General features: G+C 34.3%; 2 long non-coding RNA genes across 2 annotated transcripts in view; one reads left to right on the forward strand and one right to left on the reverse strand.

Annotated features, from left to right (window-relative positions):
* LOC140604587 (uncharacterized) overlaps positions 1 to 21,104 on the reverse strand; it is a 102,964-nt gene that overhangs the window by 9,583 nt on the left and 72,277 nt on the right. The gene's annotated exons all lie outside the window — the stretch shown is intronic.
* LOC140605448 (uncharacterized) lies at positions 6,346 to 8,086 on the forward strand. The gene is made up of 2 exons (XR_012008102.1): positions 6,346 to 6,902; positions 7,882 to 8,086. It is a non-coding gene; the product is annotated as an uncharacterized lncRNA (long non-coding RNA).

Below are 21,104 nucleotides of genomic sequence, written 5' to 3' on the forward strand. Positions count from 1 at the left end.
TATTTTCTGAATAAAGACTCCTATTCATCCTTCTTCAATTGTTTCTACTGTCCTATAATTAATGGCAATGCTACTTCCAATCTGCTGTTTTGAATCACCACTGCTTTGCAGTTATACTACAAAGAATTTATAAGATACTTTAGAACATACAGGAAGAAAAAAATGCATTCTTAGGTAAATCCAAAAGTTGACATTTTCTGTAACTGCTGCTAAAACTATGGATAGCATCACACTTCAAAAGGGACTTTGGATTGTCCAGACATCTAACATCCTTAAGGAATTTATTCTCTATCTAAAAAATGATTAACCCACCAAGTCCAGCCATATGATTTAGAATGCTTACTACTGAATTACCAGAATTCTGCGTGAGTTATATACTGATAAAGCACATAAGAACATTTTAGGATTTGCTGATTCAATTACTCAGCAATCTCATAAAGGAATTAAGTTATTTCTATTGTGATATGTTGTATATTTTTTCCTAAAAATTTTATTTATTTAATTATTTATTTATTTAATTATTTATTTACTTATTTATGAGAGACAGAGAGAGAAAGTAATAGAGATGGAGAGTACAAGTGGGAGAGGGACAAGTAGACTCAACACTGAGCACAGAACTGGATGTGAGTTCATCCCATGACCTTGAAGTCATTACCTGAGTTCAAATCAAGAGTCAGATGCTTAACCAACAGAGCCACTTAGGCACCCCAGTATGTCATACTGATACTACCTTCCTTCACTATCATGAGATGGCCTCAGCAATTCCAAGTGCTGCATGAATACAGGATGATATCCACCCAATAAAAGGGGTGTTTCCCTCTATGCAAGGACTTGCTTTGGCATAGAAAACCTTTCCCAGAAGCCAACAAGCACACCCCTTAAATTCCAGAGGGTATATTGACAAATGTGTATATCTGCACACTAAACATTAGCAAGTAGAATAAGATCACCGATATCTTTTAGATGATTCAAGATTATTTGTATTGACATAGGGGGGCAAATACTTTCCCTAAGTAAATATAATGGTGATTGTCTCCATAACACTGAAGACTAATTAGCAAAATAATGAAAGATATGACTTTTGCTAGGCAACCAACAACAGGAAAATGTTGTCACATAACTTAAGGAAGCAACAGTTTGAAGAGGGAAATCGGATAACCAAATACAATGGTTCTGATATAAAGTGAGATTGAGAAATAAAAAGAAAATTGCGTTATCAATAGTAAGGTCATTCATGACCTTTGTAAAATACTTTTGGTGAAGTAGTGAGATCATGCAGACTTGGAAAGAATGGTTAGAATGTCTCAAAAACAACTCTCCTTTATTTTTTTATTTTATTTTTTTTACAACTCTCCTTTAAAATAAGATTATCCAAGGCTGAATATGCTTGACTATAACATCATATGTTTTAAGTCTGCAAAGAGGATGAAAAGATAAAGGAAATAGAGCTTAGTGATTTTAAATGAAAATATTCATGTCTTGACCTTAAATAGAAAGACTTAGTGTGGGCTTCTCATGAGCTACTCTAGTGGAGTTCAGGAAAATAACATAAAAATAATTCACTGAAGAGAAACCTGAGAAATAATGGTTGTTTTTGCTTTGGATGGAAATGCAATTTATATGGCATCCTGTGGAATTTGCTAATGTTTCACATTTATCCTAAAAGACAGATCCTTCTTCTACAAGACAACAGATGAATTCCCTTGAGGTTATTCAGCACTTTCTGTGTAGTGATACACAGAGAATACTTTAAGAACTGATGTGAGGGAGGGAGTTAGTTCTAGGGAAGGTCTAGTGTTGAATGGCATCTTAGATAAAAAGAAAGTAATTTAAGAAATGTTGTGAATATTCATAATATCCCATTAACACATATAATAATTTTCAGCTCTATAGCTAAGCATGCTGTTATCCCTCTTTTTAGCACAGTTAATATTTCATAAAATGTTCTGATACACTGCAGGGTTACCAACACTGTCTTTAATGTGACATTTTTCTTTGAAGGACTGAAACCAAGTGGTCTCTCCAGGGCATCATAAATCTTAGTTTTCATTTAGAATATAGAAACCATAAAGAACATAAAACAATATTTAAGCCTCAGAGAAGACCAATTTCCAATACAAAATGGGATTGTTATGACAGTAAAGAAATGAGCAGATGAGAATAGGAACACTCCAATTTACACAAGGCTGCCAGAAACAAAATAAGGGAGGCATAGGAGCCCCAGGGATGGTACATGATAAAGCAGTGACCAGAAAACTGAAATGGTCCACGTGGACTATTCCATTTTTCAGCCATCTGTAACAAAAGACTATAGAATATCAAGATTTAAATGATATTGCTAAAGACAGATGCTCAAATGATTTAAACATATATATTTTACATTTACATATATTCATTTATAGCATAAGAATAAAGTTAAGAATACCTTTTTTTTAAGTAAATTTATAAAGAAACATGATCTGAGAAACTTTTAAGGTAAAATAATTGCATGGAATTAAGCCATAATACATTATAATTCCCTAATTACATACACCATCTTTAAACTTTTGAAGCCATTAAAGCATAGCAGGAATTTAATGGGATATCTAATTTTGTCTACATCTATTGCATGATTCATTTCTTAGAAGTTTTTGTGAGTCTACGTGTGGGTAGGAAACTTTCAGAGTGTTTATATCCCAACAGTATATTATTGTTCTATTTCTAAATATACCCTGGGGTTTGCAAAAATAATATAAATAGAGTTTCTACAAATATCAACGACTTCCATTAAAATGTTTAAAAAGAAGGTTTATTGTAAACTAATAGTACAAAGATATCACTGTATTTCATTTTGCTTTTACTGAAAATAAAAAATGTTAATGATTGACTTAAAATAATAGGTAGTCAATCATCTAATAAGCATTTATGATACATTCTTCTGAATGTTTTATTTATTTATTTTTAAAATTTTTTTTAATTTATTTATGATAGTCAGAGAGAGAGAGAGAGAGAGAGAGAGGCAGAGACACAGGCAGAGGGAGAAGCAGGCTCCATGCACCGGGAGCCTAGGAGCCTGACGTGGGATTCGATCCCGGGTCTCCAGGATCGCGCCCTGGGCCAAAGGCAGGCGCCAAACCGCTGCGCCACCCAGGGATCCCCTTCTGAATGTTTTAAATGCTTAACCCATGTTATTTTCACATTAAATTTATGAAATACAATTTTTAAAGTAATTTTATAGACTCGTTAACCAGATTTCTGACAGCTTACATCACTGAGTCCATTGAGTTGCTAAGACTTGACCCTAGGTATTCTGGCTACAAAACCTGTACCTATAATGAATATGTTATTTGGCAAACTTTCTTATGAATTGTTTTATTATATATACCAGTAAGTCAAGTTACTATCTTTATCTAAAATTAGTTTGTAGACTGAACTGGCATAATATGCAGAAAATGATATGAAAGTATTAATATGATACAATTTAGAGCTTTCCCACAAAAAAACTCTTGCTTCCTCTCATTATTTTTATTCTCAATACATTTTAAATGACTATTTCCCATTGCTTAAAATACTACAGTAAAAAATAAAAAAAAAGATTTTATTTATTCATATGAGACCCAGAGAGAGGCAGAGACACAGGCAGCGGGAGAAGCAGGCTCCATCCAGGGAGCCTGATGTGGGACTCGATCCCAGGACCCCAGGATCATGACCTGAGCCAAAGGCATATGCTCAACCACTGAACCACCCTGGTGCCCAGTAAAATAAAAATTCTTATGGGTGGTAAATAGTTCATGCTGTAATTAATCACCTAATATTTTGTATGACGTTCCTAAAACATGGTCTGAGGACACCTGGAATCAGAACTACTATGTTTGACAATTATTTAAATACTTCTAGACATATATTGTATTTCTACTAGTGAAGACTGAAATTAGTTATTAAACAAGCTTTCAAGTAATATATATGTAGAGTAAAATTTCAAAGTTGGACTAAATATGAATGAATTATACATTTTTTTTGTTTTTTAATCCTAAAAGTAAGACTTGGGGTGAACATGAAAATATTGGATCTTGTATATTGTTGAGCTACAATGCTACTAAAAATGGGAAACCATATATATAGAAGATATGGTAAATGGTAATAAATTCTTGCATACTTTAAAATACCACTGAGTGATGTCAGTGACTGACTGTGGTTGATTTCAAATCATTAAATTTTTATATTTTTTTAAGATTTTATTTTTTTAAATATTTATTTATTTATGATAGTCACACACACACAGAGAGAGAGGCAGAGACACAGGCTGAGGGAGAACCAGGCTCCATGCACGGGGAGCCCGATGTGGGATTCGATCCCCGGTCTCCAAGATCACGCCCTGGGCCAAAGGCGGGCGCCAAACCGCTGCGCCACCCAGGGATCCCGAATCATTACATTTTTGTTAGAATTAGATGTTCATAAAATATTGCAAAAGATCATCAATCATTTAAAGTATTCTAAAGTGTTGAGAATTTTTTTAGATTTCCTTTTACCAAAGACAGTTTATCTTAAACCACTTGAAAATAATCGAAAATCATGCTATTAAAGTTCATTTTAATAAAAGTATTTTTTTTTGTTTTTATAGAACTATTGTGTCCATTACTTTAAATGTCTACATGATTGATTGGAATTTTAAAATCTTTGACATATACAGTTTCTTATTTTAAATTATTGTTGGAAAGACAATTGCTTGTATTTTGAGAATTTTCAAAAGCCAAACCAAGGCTCACACATTTGAGTTGCTTAACATTACACACTGAAATAAGAAATTTCTATTTACAATAGTATAAAGTTGTATGGGAAGGAGGTAAAAGAAGTTAAAGAAAGAAGCAACAGATTTTAAAATTCCTTTTTTACTCAAATGATCCAATTTGAGCTGGAATACAACTCAAGCAATCTGTAGGGTGTCAGTAAGAAACAGAGCAGCAGATGAGTAGGAACTGACATTTGTGGCTTGGGAAAAAATTTGGCAAGGAGAGCAAAAAACAAGTAGTTACAGTGCTCTAAATGGCCATAAAAGTACAGTCTTCTGAAAAACATAGGGCAATTTAAATTCGTATTTTTATTTTCTTCCTCTATTAAGTGATACATATTTGGCAGTAGGGCTATAAGTGAGAAGTCAAAATATTCTTCCTAAAAACAATACAAGCAAGCATTTTATGAAGAATAGGAATGCAGAAAAGCATATTTTTATATTTGGTAGATATTTAAAATATTTAATGTAAATCTGCAATACTTGGAAAATACATCTCAGGTTCCATCCATAACAATCTTGCAAAAATCATAGGATTTTATTGTTCAAAACCTCCTGAGGTTTGCATAATTATCCCCTCAAAAGACAAAACCTATGAGAACAGTTGAATGTGTTGCCTTTATGCTGATCTCTATGAGTTACAATACCTAATAAATTATCAAGATGAACTAGGGATCAGAGATATTAAGTCTACACAGGGTCTATGGCCATTGATATAATTTCAGATCTTCAATTAAAATAAAAATTGACAATGCACAGATTCATTGCCAAAAACCAAGAGTCATATTGTCAGGTCAAAATCAAATGCTAGAGAATATATGCATTTATGGTAAAGAAATAAACAAAAAAAATGCTAATGCAAAATCCTTTTCTTCTGTGATATTAAGTCAGTCTTCTCTTTATGACTTTTAGAAATATCTTAAATGCAGTAAGCCCCATGATAATAATACCCCTTACCATAATAACCGATATTTGAATATAATGTGAATTTTTAATTGACTCATAGTGTCCAATAAAGTTCACATTTACAAGTTTTTTAAAAATTAATAAAGTAGCAGGGGAAGTGCCATGTAGAGCAATAGCTGGTCCTCAACAAATACTTGTTAATTGACAGGCTGAATGAATGAATAGACTGGCCTTCCTCATTTATTGGTAATTATTGCTACAGATTCCCATATTATTAGAAGGGCATGTATTGGTTCCGGTTTTAATTTGCATATATATATATTTTTAATTAAGTATAGTTTGCATCAGAGCATAGTTTTCATCCTACTGGGCCTTATGGTTTCTGTTTGGTAGGACTCTACACTGCTACAGGCATTTAAAAAATATTACCTAGGGCACTTGGGTGGCTCAGTCAGTTAAGCGTCTCCCTTTGGTTCAGGTCTCCGGTCCTGGGATTGAGCCTCACATTGGGTTCCCATGGAGTTTGCCTCTCCTTCTGTCCTTCTTCCTGGCTCATTCTCTCTCTCTCTCTCTCTCAAAAATTAATAAAATCTTAAAAAAGTTTTGACTGAATCCCTACTATGCATAAAGTAAAATTATTTATTGCTAGTTTGGAAAAAAAATCTCCATACTTAGCTCCAGGGATGACTGGAGATTCTGGTGTCAATTCTTGACAAGATAAGGAGGAATGAGTCAAATAATGATTTTTGAAACATTCTTTAGTTTGACCCCTCCTTGGGTAGGGCCGACTTGTTTACTGGTGGCTTTTACCTGGTATAATCTGAGAGGCAGCTTGACTTGGCTACATAACCTGAGGAAAAAGGCCCCATGGAAAACTTCCGTGGAAGTTCTCCTAAAGTGAAGATTTCTTGCACGTATCTTGGTGGTTCATACTCCAAAGACCAAGTACATTCTATATAATTGAGAAAAATCCCAGGTATATATATGTTCACTGCTTGGTTGGGTCTTCAGAAGCCTTTAAAAGTCTTACATGAAAATGTTCTGTGGCATTTTGAGAGTACTTTCAATTGCTGAAAATGTATAAACTTTGCAGTCAATTATGAAATGAATTGATGGAAATTCCATATTGTACAGGTAGGTATTACACTGTCATGGCGTGCACAGTACCCTCTTTATAGCTCATTCTTTTTTCTTTACAGATAATCTCAATCTTCTCTCATACTTCCAGGTACCATACATTAGCCTTTTTCAAAAGCAAGCTAATAAAATAGTACTTTAAGCTGTTCTATATTTTTTTTCAAGTGTTTAATTCTTTCATAATTTGTGGTGTGACAAAAATGTTCAGGAAACTAAATATTTTGTGCAGAATAGCAAGATAACATGAAAAATATCTCAGAAAAGACTATTAAACATGGCTCACACCTTACTTAAAACATACTATAAGCATCTTTTGCCTCTAAAAATGATTTAGGTTCAGTGATTTCTTTAATGGAGACTCAGATTTGATCATGATTATTGGAAATAAATTTAGGACTAGGATATAGGTATTTATAGTTGTATTTTGTGATTATAGCTGAGATCTCAGTTAATGCCTGGGAAATTCATATTTATTTACAGAAAGGGACACAGGACTTTGAGGACATTCTATTTTCTTTATTTCAATTAATATTGACTCTAATACACTAATAAACTGTTAAACACCATGGTCCATACTTTTTCAAATATTATGTTAATTTTTATTAGAGTAATAGAAGTGTATCTTATAAAAAACTAGTGCTGAAGTTTAAAATGTTGGCAATCCTATTGATATCTACAGTTATCATTCTATATAAAAATGTTTATATCATTTTTGATTGATCAATTTTTATGACTAAATAAATCCTTTAATAGAAAAACATGGTTTTAAAAAATCCACTGCTATCTTTCTACCAGTAAATATGATTCTTTAAAGTTAAATCCTCAGTTAATAATATTATCATTATAATAATGCTTAATGATGAGTCAAAAATACCATCATGATTCCTTTTTTGAAAACATTTGTATTATCTGAACTTAATAACTGAATTTTATTTTACATTTTCATAAATTTCTATAAGCTTATTATAAATTTCTATTCTCAAAATTTTATACAGATCTTTAAAATGCTAAACAAAATATTTCTTTCCAAATACTCCAACTCAGCCTACACTTTCATATTTTTCTTGTAGAAATATCTTCCAAATGGGATGCCTGGGTGGCTCAGCAGTTCAGCATCTGCCTTTGACTCAGAGCGTGATCCCAAAGTCCCGGGATCGGGATCAAGTCTCGCATCAAGCTCCCTGCAGGGAGCCTGCTTCTCCCTCTGCCTGTGTGTCTGCCTTTCTCTCTGTGTGTTTCTCATGAATAAATAAATAAAATCTTAAAAAAAGGAAATATCTTCCAAAGCATCCAAATTTCTGTTAAAATGGTCAAATTGATCTTTAAGCCTACTGCATATGTATTATAATGTTCCCAATGTCTGTTGATGTATATGATCTACTCTAGGCTTAATAACCATCAGTAGATACTTCGATAGTGAAACTGTAATTTCAGTAGCAATTGGCAAGCATAACTTGTTTTTGCTACACATGTTGTCAGCTGAGGTGATTGGCATGCTGAGGATGATTAGACAGGTGGATGCTGGCATACATGAAGATTTGCTCCTTCATATGTGTGTTGATTGATTCAGGCTACAGGCTAGATCTTGGTCTGTAGACTAGAGCAGCTCTAAGGGGCTACTATATGGCTTCCTCACAGCATGATGTCTGTGTTTCAAGAGCAAGATTCTTAAAAGAACAAGGCAGGATTTCATGATTTTTTTTTTATGCCTGCCTTTGGAAAACACATAGCTTTACTTACGCCATCTTCTTTGGGGATACAGAAACAATCATTCAACAAAGTGGAGAGGAATGGAACCCTTCAGCCAATGGTAAGACTATCTGTCATATTGTAACGGCATGTGGGGTGGGATATGTCATAGTGGCCCTATTTGGAAAGTGTAAGTAGTCATACACCACATGACTCTTCTCTGTTAAATTCTCAACTCCACGTTCCTCTTAGATAAGTGAAGTACAGCTCTCAACCTCTGTGAAACGGTTTATGGATAATAATGCACGTTCAAATAGATAGATGATGATGATGAAGATAGGTAGACAGATAAATAGATAGATGATAAAATAAACATTGGAAAGAAAACATTTAACTAGTGGTTTAAAAAAGAAAAAAATGTAATAAAAGTAAGGAAGGAATTACCATATATAAAAATAAAATTATATGAAGTTATATGGCTAATTGCACTATACACTGTGACTAATTGCAACTATATATAATTATATATTTTTTTTACTTTATTGTACTTAACTATTTTTATCTTTTAAAATATTTTTAAAATTTTATATTTTAGGGTAATTTTAGGTTCAGAGCCAAATTGAAAAGTTATGGCAAAATCTCTATAACTTTTTCTCACTTTGCTGTGAAACTAAAATTGTGACAGAGGTACAGAGAATTCGTATATACTCTCTGCACTCAGCTCCACATGCATAGCTATCTACAGTATCAACATCCCCCGCTGGTGTGGTATATTTTTTACAATCGGTGAACCTATGCTGACACATCATAACCACTCCAAAATCCACAGTTTCCATTAGGATTCAATCTCGGTATTATTTTACATTCTATGGGTGTGGATAAATATATGATGACATGTATCTGTCATTATGATATTGTGCACATCATTTTAAAATAATCCTTAAAAATCCCCTCTGCTCTGCCAATTATCCCTTCTTCTCTCAACCCCTGGCAACTGCTTGTTATTTTTATCATCTACATAGTTTTGTCTTTTCCAGAAAGTCATATCTTTGGAAACATAGGGTACATAGCTTTTTCAGATTCCTTGATGTCTTCACATGGCTTGGTAGCTCATTTCTTTTTAGCACTAAATAATATTCCATTGTCTGAATGTACCACATTTTATATTTATCCATTTACCTACAGAAGGACATCTTGGTTGCTTCCAAGTTTTGGTAGTTATGATAAAGCTGCAAAAAACATTCATGTGCCAGTTTTGTGTTATAGAAGTTTTCTATTACTTTGGGTAAATACTAATAAATATGGATCATATGGTAAAAGTATGCTGATTTTGTTTTTTTGTGTGTGTTTTTTTAAATTTTTTTTATTTATTTATGATAGTCATACAGAGAGAGAGAGAGAGAGGCAGAGACAGAGGCAGAGGGAGAAGCAGGCTCCATGCACAGGGAGCCCGACGTGGGACTCGATCCCGGGTCTCCAGGATCGCGCCCTGGGCCAAAGGCAGGCGCCAAACCGCTGCGCCACCCAGGGATCCCCAAGTATGCTGATTTTGTAAGAAACTGCCAAAATACTTTCCAAAGTGTCTATACCATTTTACATGCCTGGCAGTACTGGTGTTGTCAGTGTTCTGGATTTGGGGCATTTTAATAGATGTGTAGTGATAACTCATTGTTGTTTTCATTTATAATTTCCTGATGGCATATGATATGGAGCATCTTTTCATTTGTTTATTTTGCATTCGTATCTTCCTCGGTGAGGTCTTCTTTGGCCTAATTTTTAATCAAACTGTTGTTTTTTTATTGTTGGGTTTTAAGAGTTTGTTCTCTATTTTGAAGAACAGTCTTTTACAAACATTTTCTCACAGTCAATGGTTTTTCTTCTCTTAACATTGTCTTTCACAGGGCATAAGTCTTTTAATTTTAATGAAATACGGTTTACCAATTATTTCTTTCATGGATCATGATTTTGACTCTAAAAAGTCATTGCCAAACCCAAGGTAATCTGGATTTTTTTCTATGTTCTTCCAGGAATTTTATATTTTTGTGTTTTATATTTAGGTCTATGATTCATTTTGAGTTAATTTTGTCAAGGCTGCAAGGTCTACATCTAGATTCATTCTTTGGCATGTAGATTCAGTGTTCCCAGTTGTACCATTTGTTGAAGCAACTCTATTGTTATACTATATTGCCTTTGTTACTTTGTCAATGATCAGTCGTCTATATATGGGTCTATTTCTGGGCTCTCTATTCTGTTCAACTGATCTATTTGGCTGTTCTTTCACCAAAATCTCACTGTCTTGATTATTGTCATTTTATAATGTCTTAACATCAGTATCAGTCCTCCAATTCTGTTCTTCTGCCTTAATAATATATTGGATTTTCAGGGACTTTTGAATCACTTTATCAATATGCATAAAATAAATTTCTGGGATTGTAAATTAGGATTGCACTGAATCTATATATTAAGTTGAGAAGAACTGATATATTGACAATAACAAGTCTCCCCATATCCATGCACATGGAATATCTCTTCTTCATTCATTTAGTTATTCTTCGATTTCGTTCATCAGTGTTTTTGTAGTTTTCCTCATATAGATCTTGTACATATTTTATTAGAGTTATACCTGAGAATTTTATTTTTGGAGTTCTAATGTAAATAGCACTCTATGTAAATAGCACCGTGTTTTTTTTTATTTCAAATTCTACTCATTCATTGCTGATATATAGGAAAGCAATTGACTTTTGTATATTTACCTGCAACCTACAATTTTGCTATAATTGCTTATTAGTTTCAGGAGTATCGTCACTGTTCTTTTGTTAATTACTCTGATATGTTCTCTGAAATTTTAGAAAAGTATTTTAAAATCCTTAAAGTGTGCTAAAATTCTTGCCATTCTTGCAATACACATGGATTTCATTGATTTTTTAAAAATCTTTATTTATTTATGATAGTCACAGAGAGAGAGAGAGAAAGGCAGAGACATAGGCAGAGGGAGAAGCAGGCTCCATGCAGGGAGCCCGACGTGGGATTCGATCCCGGGTCTCCAGGATCGCGCCCTGGGCCAAAGTCAGGTGCTAAACCGCTGCGCTACCCAGGGATCCCGATTTCATTGATTTTATCATCTTTCTCTTTATAATTATGTTCCCAAGTGCTTTATATATTTTTTGAAGAACTATATCTTTAATAAGGAATCTATATAACTCAAATTAAACAAATACGTATTGTAATAATGTACAAATATTTATCTGAGAGGTAACATTTAAATATAAACCCTTACTCTGGATCTGCATGTAGATTCCATGAAATTATTAAATTGTAAATGTTGCAGGTAAATCTTAGTAAGAAGATGTACACTGCATGGTAGGCATATATCAGATAATTTTATGAAGACCAATTGTTTAAACGTACTTTGCATTTTCACTATAATATTCCTGAAATAATTAAGGGAAAATGACTTCAATGAAAGTAAAATCTTTGTGAGGAAAATAAGGGATCCTAACAGGCCTAAAATTTACATAGGTTACAAGAAATTTAGAAGTTATAAAATATACCGAGAACATAAAACTATAAAATATATAATCTGGTGATTCACGTGTCCAAAATAAATGTAAGGCTTAATATTGTTAAGATTGACAATACTTTCCAGATTGCTGTGATTATGTATAGCATTTTTTTTTCATAATTACTCCCAAAGTGCCTTAACTGCTAACAACCTAAATATCCTTCAACTGATAAATGTTGGCACATCCATATGATATTCTACTGAGCTATGAAAAAGAATAAACTTGTGATACATGCAACCACATTAATGAATACAAACTGTAAAATGCTAAGTGAACAAAGACAGGCTCGAAGTCTACATGACTCTATATGTCTGAATTCATTGATTTATTACTGAGTAAAAGACATAATTATTGGAAGGAAGCAGTGTCATTGGGGGCTAAAGGCTGGCAGTGGGCTGTCTTCAGACAAAAGGGTCTGAGAAAATTTTTAAATGATAGAAATTTTTTATGTTCTCTATTTGACAGTGATTACATGACTGCATGTGTCTGTCAAAAATCACAAAAGTGGACACTAAAAAATGGGTAAATTTTATGGTCTAGGTCATCTAAGTTATATTTATGTAAATTATTCCTCAATAAATCTGAAAAAGAGATAAAATAAAATTTGAAAGAATTAGATTAAAAATGGTAATTACTTGCAAACACTGAGATTATATATACAGGAAATAGTGAAAAATGACTATATTATAATCATTATGAATTTTTAGTATGATGATTGTACTTTTTAGTATATTTGTTGTATATGTAATATATACAAAGAAAATAAATTTTATTATTTTGTTTCTATATAGTCTGCTAATCAGAAAATGAGATTTTAAAAGCTACCATTTAAAATTACATAAAAATAGGGATCCCTGGGTGGCACAGTGGTTTGGCGCCTGCCTTCGGCCCAGGGTGTGATCCTGGAGACTCGGGATCGAGTCCCACGTCGGGCTCCCGGTGCATGGAGCCTGCTTCTCCCTCTGCCTGTGTCTCTGCCTCTCTCTCTCTCTCTCTCTCTGTCTATCATAAATAAATAAAAAATTAAAAAAAATAAAATTACATAAAAATACATGAAATGTTCAGAATATATGCAATCATATATGAGAAATATCATTACAGAATGTTTTAAATGTAATTAAAATATATTAAAGAAAACAGTAATGAATAGTCAGGACTTTCAATAGTGTCCTTATTGATATGGAAAATGTAAAATTAGAACTGTACTTGTACACTAAATAAATTATAAGAAAGAGAAAAAAAGAAACCAAGAAACTTATGAGCTATAAAATTTCTAATTTATTGCTAGTTGGAATGTCAATTGATAAGAATCACTTTAGAAAACATTTTGGTATTATTCAATAACATTTAAATAATACATGTCCTATAAAACAATAATGATTCTCTTTTTTCTATATAAAATTTTGTCCATATAGACTGTGACACATGTACAAGAATGTTCATTAGCACCATTGTTAATTATCATAAAAATCTAGAACTTGAATATCCATCAGGAATGTAATAGATGAGTAAATTGCTGCATATTTATGTAATTAAATATAATGCACTTGTAAAAATGAGTAAACTGTAGCAGTGTGCAGAAACATGGATATATTTTACAAATAAAATACTGTACGAAATAAGCTAGTCAAAAAATTATGGAAAGCATGAGTACATGAATATAAGTTAAAAATATGACAAAGCTAAATTATGATTTGGGAATAAACTTAAGTGATAAATTTATGAAGAGAATCAAATACAGAAGAAATTTGAGTCAGGAGAGTAGATACCTGAGAGGAATGGGACTTAGAATTCAGAAAAAGAATCCAGGGATCTACTAAGGTACTAGTAATGTTCTAATTCCTGGCCACAGTGGTGTTCACACAGTTGCTTACTATATAATTATTTCTCTAAATGTATTCAAATGCTTTATGCATGTTTCTTAATGCAAGTTACATTTAATAATTTAAAAAATACATTTCTGCTTAACAAATAGAAAAATAAGTAATGAAATTAATTGGTTTCTTTGAAAAGAGAAGACTAGAGAAGATTTTAACAAAAAAAGATAACCAGGGTTAACTACAGAACCTAGTTGTCAGTGGGGATGAGGCAGTAGGCATTGTAGCTGATGGGAGAACACAGATTTCAGTAAAGGTATAAATATGCAGGAACAATGGAGGTAAGATGGCGAGAAAGTGGCTTTGAAGAAGTAAGACTTCAATAAGTAACAGGTACCTGGGATCCCTGGGGCTCAGTGGTTTAGTGTCTGCCTTCGGCCCAGGCAGTGATCCTGGAGTCCTGGGATCGAGTCCCACCTCAGGCTCCCTGCATGGAGCCTGCTTCTCCCTCTGCCTGTGTCTTTGCCTCTCTCTCTCTCTCTCTCTCTCTGTCTCTCAAGAATAAATAAAATCTTTAAAAAAAAAAGTAACAGGTACCCGATACTTTAAAATACAAGAACGATATGTAGAAGCCTGAGAAATGGGTGAATAAAATATACATTATGTTTATTAATTGATAAATTAGATGTTGTTTATCACTTGGTATAGTCCCTTGTAACTGCTTTTTGTACAAAGTGGATCCAAACATTTGAAGGAATGTATTTGGTGTAACTAACAATGGGACTCAGGGAAAGCAATTCTCCTTTCAGGAATGTTTTTTGGGAAAAGAATAGTGGATTTTCTCAGCTATTGTGTTCTACAGTCTTTTTGAAGGCTGATGCTCTTCTTTTTACATGTGAGACCTACCTGAAGACCCCAAATCAATCCTGACTGGAATCTACTGCATCCATTCCAGTAGTATCTGACATTATAAGTCACCAGTATCTTTTCAGCCAGATCCAGCAAACACTCTCTGGGAATTGATGCTATGGGAATCCAGAAATGGAAAAGGGCCCCCCTGGAGATAAGAGGTGGACTTCTGGCAGGATTGTCACAGCCTCCTTCTGTGACCCTGTGATCTTGGAGACCTTTCTCTCCGTGGAACAGGGATATGGACCTTTGAGGAGAGAGCACTTTCAAGGACATCCTGGTAACTCTTCACCTCTGAGGAAGCATGACTGAACTAGTTCTACAAGGTCAAAAAAAGAAGGTAGCGACCAGAACCAAATGGTGCCAGAGACAACTGCTGCTTTTATCTAACAGTTTGCCAGGGAGTAATGTGATGTGCAGTCTCAGCATTACAAAACCGGGTAGACGAGATGCTTCTCACAGAGAGAGCAGCTTAATAACTGGCCCCCTCAACTACTCAATTTTTTCAATTTCAAACTCAGCAGTAAAATCAACTCTGTAGTATCTTTCTGAACTTTACGAATACGTGTGGCAGAGACAGTTATTTGCCCATCAAAAATATATAGTTCTCTGCCATAATATTGCATTTGTGCTGGATAAAAGCTTACCAGCCAAGGGAACATTTTGCACCCCTCTTACAACTAGATTGGAACTCATATAATTGGTGAGTTCTGGACAAGGAATTTTGGTGGAAGAAGTTATATATTTTCTTGTCCTTGTGCCAGTTAAATGTCAGAGGACAGACACCTTTGAGAGATGTGTAATCGTATTTTCTCCTGTATCACCTCTACCTTGCCTGTGGTTGGATTTTATGTGAGAATATATATATATATTAAATGAAAAAATTTTTCATTATGCAAATCCACTGAGATTTAGTTTTCCCTCGTAAAGTAGCTATTGGTTTTCTAATATAGGAGTCTAGAATTTTTTTTAATATTTTATTTATTTATTCATGAGAGACAGAGAGAGAGAGAGAGAGAGGCAGAAACACAGGCAAAGGGAGAAGCAGGCTCCACAGGGAGCCTGACGCGGGACTCCATTCCGGGTCTCCATGATCAGGCCCCGGGCAGAAGGCAGTACTAAACCACTGAGCCACCCAGGCTGCCCTAGAAATTTTTTTTTCTATAAAAGTCAAGGTCCAGATAGCAAGTATTTTTGGCTTTGTGAGCAATAGTGTCTCTGTCTTAACTACTCAATACTGTGATTATACTGTGAGAGGAACTATAGACAACATAAATGAATGAGCATTGCTGTGTTCCAATAAAATGTATTTACAAAATTAAGGGTTGGGCCAGATTTGACCCACAGGCTACAGTTTCTGCAATACAATAGGCAGATGTAATGTCTTAGCCTTATTTTATGTCTCCCATTAAGGATGAGTGTTGTTAATGGGTATAATAGGATAAATTTTTATGTGGGATCAAGGTTAAGGGAAGATGCCATTTTCAAATAAACTAAATTAAACGTGTAGACAAAAGAAATAACAAAATAAGCACATGTAAAGTGTATATAAAAGAGGAAGAATACATTCAATTGATTAAACAAAGACTTAGAAGAAAGGGAGAGCACATGATATGTGGAAACTAACTGTGGAAAACATGAGACACTACTTGCTATTCAGGCAGCTGAAGAAAGGAAAAATCTTAAATAAGATAGAGAAAAATGGTTACTGAGGAGTAGAAGCTGAGACAATAAATATCATTGGATATCCCAAGAAAGTTGTTATAAGAAATTTTAGGACATAAAATTTTAGAAATTTTTATAATACATATTAAATTTTTTTTAATTGAGGTAAAATTCATGTAATATTAATCATTGATCTCTTTAAATTGTACAATTTAGTGGCATTTGGTACACTCAACAGTATTGTGCAACCATCACCTCTGTAGCTCCCAAATATTTTCATCATGCTAAATAAAAGAAAACACCATGAGAGAAGACCCATTAAGCCATCACTACCTCTCCCCCTGTTCCCTTGCCCCTGATAACTACTAGTATGCTTTGAGTCTCCATGCATTTCTATCTTCTGGAAGATTTTGTGTTTTTTGTTTTTTGTATGTGTTTTGTTTTTGTTTTTGAGAGAGAGAGAGAACGTGAGCAGGGGGTAAGGAGCAGAATCCCAGGAAGTCTCCACACTCAGCACAGAGTTTGACATGGGGCTCGATCTCACAACTCTGAGATCATGACTTGAGCCAAAACACAAAGTCAGATGCTTAACTGACTGAGCTACCCAGGTGTTCGTCTCCTCTCTTCTCTTCTCCTCTCCTCTCCTCTCCCCTCCTCAACTCTCCTCTCCTCTTCTTTTCTTTTCTTTCTTTCTTTTTCTTATTCTTTCTTTCTTTCTTTCTTTCTTTCTTTCTTTCTTTCGTTCTTTCTTCTTTCTTTCTTTCCTCTTTTCCTTCCTTCCTTCCTTCCTTCCTTCCTTTCTTTTTCTTTCAATTTAAGTGTAATTAACATATGTGTCCCTGTTTAGGTGCCCTGGCTAGTTCAAACAGTTAAGTGTCTGACTTTGGCTCAGGTCATGACCTCAGGGTCCTTGAGTAGAGTCCCAGGTCAAGCTGCCTGCTCAGTGGGGAGTCTGCTTATTTCTCTCTCCTTGCTCATTCTCTCTCTCTCTTTCCCCCCTTCTCTCAAATAGATAAATATATTAAAGAAAAAGATATATGTGTTACAACAGTTTCAGATGTACCATATAATGGTTCAACAACACATTATTCAATGCTCATCAAGATTCATATATTCTGAATCTTGTCTATTTCAACAATCTTCCACCCACACCAATCCCCCCACAACCACCAGTTTGTGCTCTGAATTTAAGAGTCTGATTTGTCTCTTGTTTTGTTTCTTAAATTCCACATATGCATCAAATCATATGGAATATGTCTTTCTCTGACATTTTGCTTAGCATTATACTCTCTAGGTTCATCCATGTACTGGCAAATGGAAGATCTCATTCTTTTTTATAGCTGAATAATAGCTTATATATACATAAGAAGTGGATGCTACTTCTTTATCCATTCATTTATCCATGGACATGGATTGCCTCATTATCTTGGCTACTATAAATAATGCTGCAATAAACACAGGAGTGTATCTATTCAAATTAGTGTTTTCATTTTCTTTGGGTAAATACCTTATAGTGGAATTGCTGGATCATATGATAATTCTATTTTTAATTTTGAGGAACCTCCGTAATAGCTAAACCAGTTTACATTCCCTCCAGCAGTGCACAAGGATTCCCTTTTTCTCCACATCTTTGCCAACACTTGTTATTTCTTTTTTTTTCCATTTTCGGCATTCTGATAGGTGTGAGGTGATACATCATCATGGTTTTAAATTCCATTTCCCTGATGATTAGTAATGTTAAGCAACTTTTCATGTGTCTCTTAACCATCTGTATGTGTTTTTCAGAAAAATGTCTGTTCAGGTCCTCTACCCACTCTAGACACAACAATTAAAGAAACAAACAAAAAAGAAATAAAAGGCATCCAAACTGATAAGAAGTAAAATTTTCATTATTTAAAATGACATAATACCATATTAGATAAAACCAATGACTCCATCAAAAAACTACTAGAACTGATAAATGAATTAAGTAAAGTCAGAGGATACAACATTAATATACAGAAATCTGTTTCATTTCTATACACCAATAATGAAGTAGCAGAAAGAGAAATTAAGAAAACAAACTCAATGACAATTACACCAAAACAATAAAAAGCCTAGGAATAAACTTAACCAAAGAGGCAAAGGACCTGTACTCTGAAAATTATTAAAAAATGATGATGAAAAGTGAAGATGATACAACCAAACAGAAAGATTTTCCATGCTCGGGGGTGAACAAAATTACTAACATGTCCATACCACCCATAGTAATATCCAGATTTTTTTAAAATATTTTTTTCTTTATTTATTTATGATAGTCACACAGAGAGAGAGAGAGAGAGGCAGAGACACAGGCAGAGGGAGAAGCAGGCTCCACGCACCGGGAGCCCAATGTGGGATTCGATCCCGGATCTCCAGGATCGGCCCTGGGCCAAAGGCAGGCGCCAAACCGCTGTGCCACCCAGGGATCCCTATCCAGATTTAATATAATCCTTTTCAAAATACCAAACTAGAACAAATAATCCTCAAATTTGTGTGGACTCTGAAAAGCCAAAGCAATCCTGAGAAAGAAGAACAAAACTGGAGGTAACACAATCCCAGATTTCAAGACATATCACAAAGCTAGAGTAAGTCAGAACAGTAATGTACAAGCACAAAGATAGACAAAGATAGATCCATGGATCAGAATAGAGAGCCCAGAAACAAACCCATGTTTATATGATCAATTAATCTATAGCTAAGGAAGCAAGAATACACAATGAGGAATAGATAATCTCTTCAATAAATGGTGATAGAAAAACTGGATAGCTACCTGAAAAAAAAAAATGAAACTGGTTCACTTTCTTACATCATACACAAAAATAAACTCAAAGTGGATTAAAGACCTAAATGTGAGACCTGAAACCATAAAACTCCTAAAAGGAAGGGAGGCAGTAATTTCTTTGCCTTTAAAATATGTATATCAAATCATTATGATGTGGGACACCTGAGTGGCTCAGTGGTTGAGCATCTGCCTTTGGCTCAGTTTGTGATCCCGGGTTCCTGGGATCGAGTCTTACATCAGGCTCCCCACGCAGAGCCTGCTTCTCCCTCTGTCTGTGTCTCTGTCTCTCTCTCTCTGTGTCTCATGGATAAATAAATATTATTTTAAAAAATGATTGTAATGTACACTTACAGTGTCTTACAATTTAATTGTCAATTGTACTTCAATAAAGGTGAAGTAGGAAGTAAAAATATAAAACCTCAAAAAATGGCTGGACAAAAAAATTTAAGAACCTGTATATAATGTACTTTTAAATAATATACCATAGAATCAAAATAGGATAGGACAAGCATTTGTTACCTGAGGGTAAGTAAATAACGATGACGAGAACACAGAGTAATGCCTACATAGGAGACATGAACTTCTCAGGAAGCCATTTTAATGGTACTGGCAGATCAATAATTTGCAAATGAAGAAAGAGTTGGTAGTAATGTGGTAACCCACACCATCACTTCTGTGAGTTAGTCAGGGGAGTGGGCTATATGTTGTCCCTGATGGAGAGCAAAGAACTAGGAATCGATACAATGATTGCAAATGTTCAAGAGTGTGAAAAGTTTGTTCACATGAGATTGCAGATTTCCCAGAGCAAAACAGAAGGAATAGAGTACATTCAACAAAGAATTTATTGGCTGTCTAGGGAAACGCAAGTTACTTAAGTTTCTGATGCCGTCAAAAGATAGTAGGATGCAAGTGTGTTTAAGAGATGGAATTTCAGACTTGAGAAAATGTAGATAAAATTAAGTTGGATTTTTCAGCATCCTTATAACAGGTGATTTCTCTACTTTTCCTGAATTGTGACAATTACCGTACCTGAGATTCTTCTGCGTTTGATATTTTGTTTTGCCATTAGAGCTTTCCAGTGATACAAGCAGTTTAGTGTTTTAGCTCCATTTTCTTTAAGATTTTCTTCTTATTTTTTGAATTTTATTTTATTTAAATTAAAATAATTAAGATACAGTGTATTATTAGTTCCAGAGGTAGAGTTCAGTGACTCATTAGTTGTATATAACACCCAGTGTTCATCACATTATATGCCCTCCTTAGTGCCCATCACCCAATGACCCCATCCCCCCACTACCCTCCCCTCCAGCAACCCTCAGCCATCAAAAAAAAAAAAATGAAATCCCACCATTGGCAATGACGTGGAGAAAAAAACTACAGGGCATCATGCTAAGTGAAACAAGCAAATCCAAGAAAGACAACCGTCATAGGAGAGGGGCATCTTATGTGATGAGTTTGGAGAGCATATTCAGCTCTCTTTTGGTTGGCACTCAGAAGATGGGGCAAATATAGGAAAGTTGACAGTCACTGACCAGTTTTCACCATTCTGTTAGCTCCATTTTCTGAGTGAAGTAGGTGATATCTACAGAGATAAGTAACACAAGGAACTCAACGTGACACAGCAAGTAGTGGTCAGATTGAGGTCTTCAACCTGTAATTGAATATCCCAATCAGGACTTTATTTATTTTACCTCAACAATACCTCCAAGGTATTAGGTATTAATCTTTGCCAGAAATTGTGAAACATGTTTTCTGTCATATTTCTTTGATATCACTGGTAGTAATCTACCAATATAATTTACATAGGAGTTTACAGAATTTATTTGAACAAAGTTTTATGTTCAAAT

Source organism: Canis lupus, chromosome 15 (assembly GCF_048164855.1).
Source record: "Canis lupus baileyi chromosome 15, mCanLup2.hap1, whole genome shotgun sequence".
NCBI lineage: Eukaryota > Metazoa > Chordata > Mammalia > Carnivora > Canidae > Canis > Canis lupus.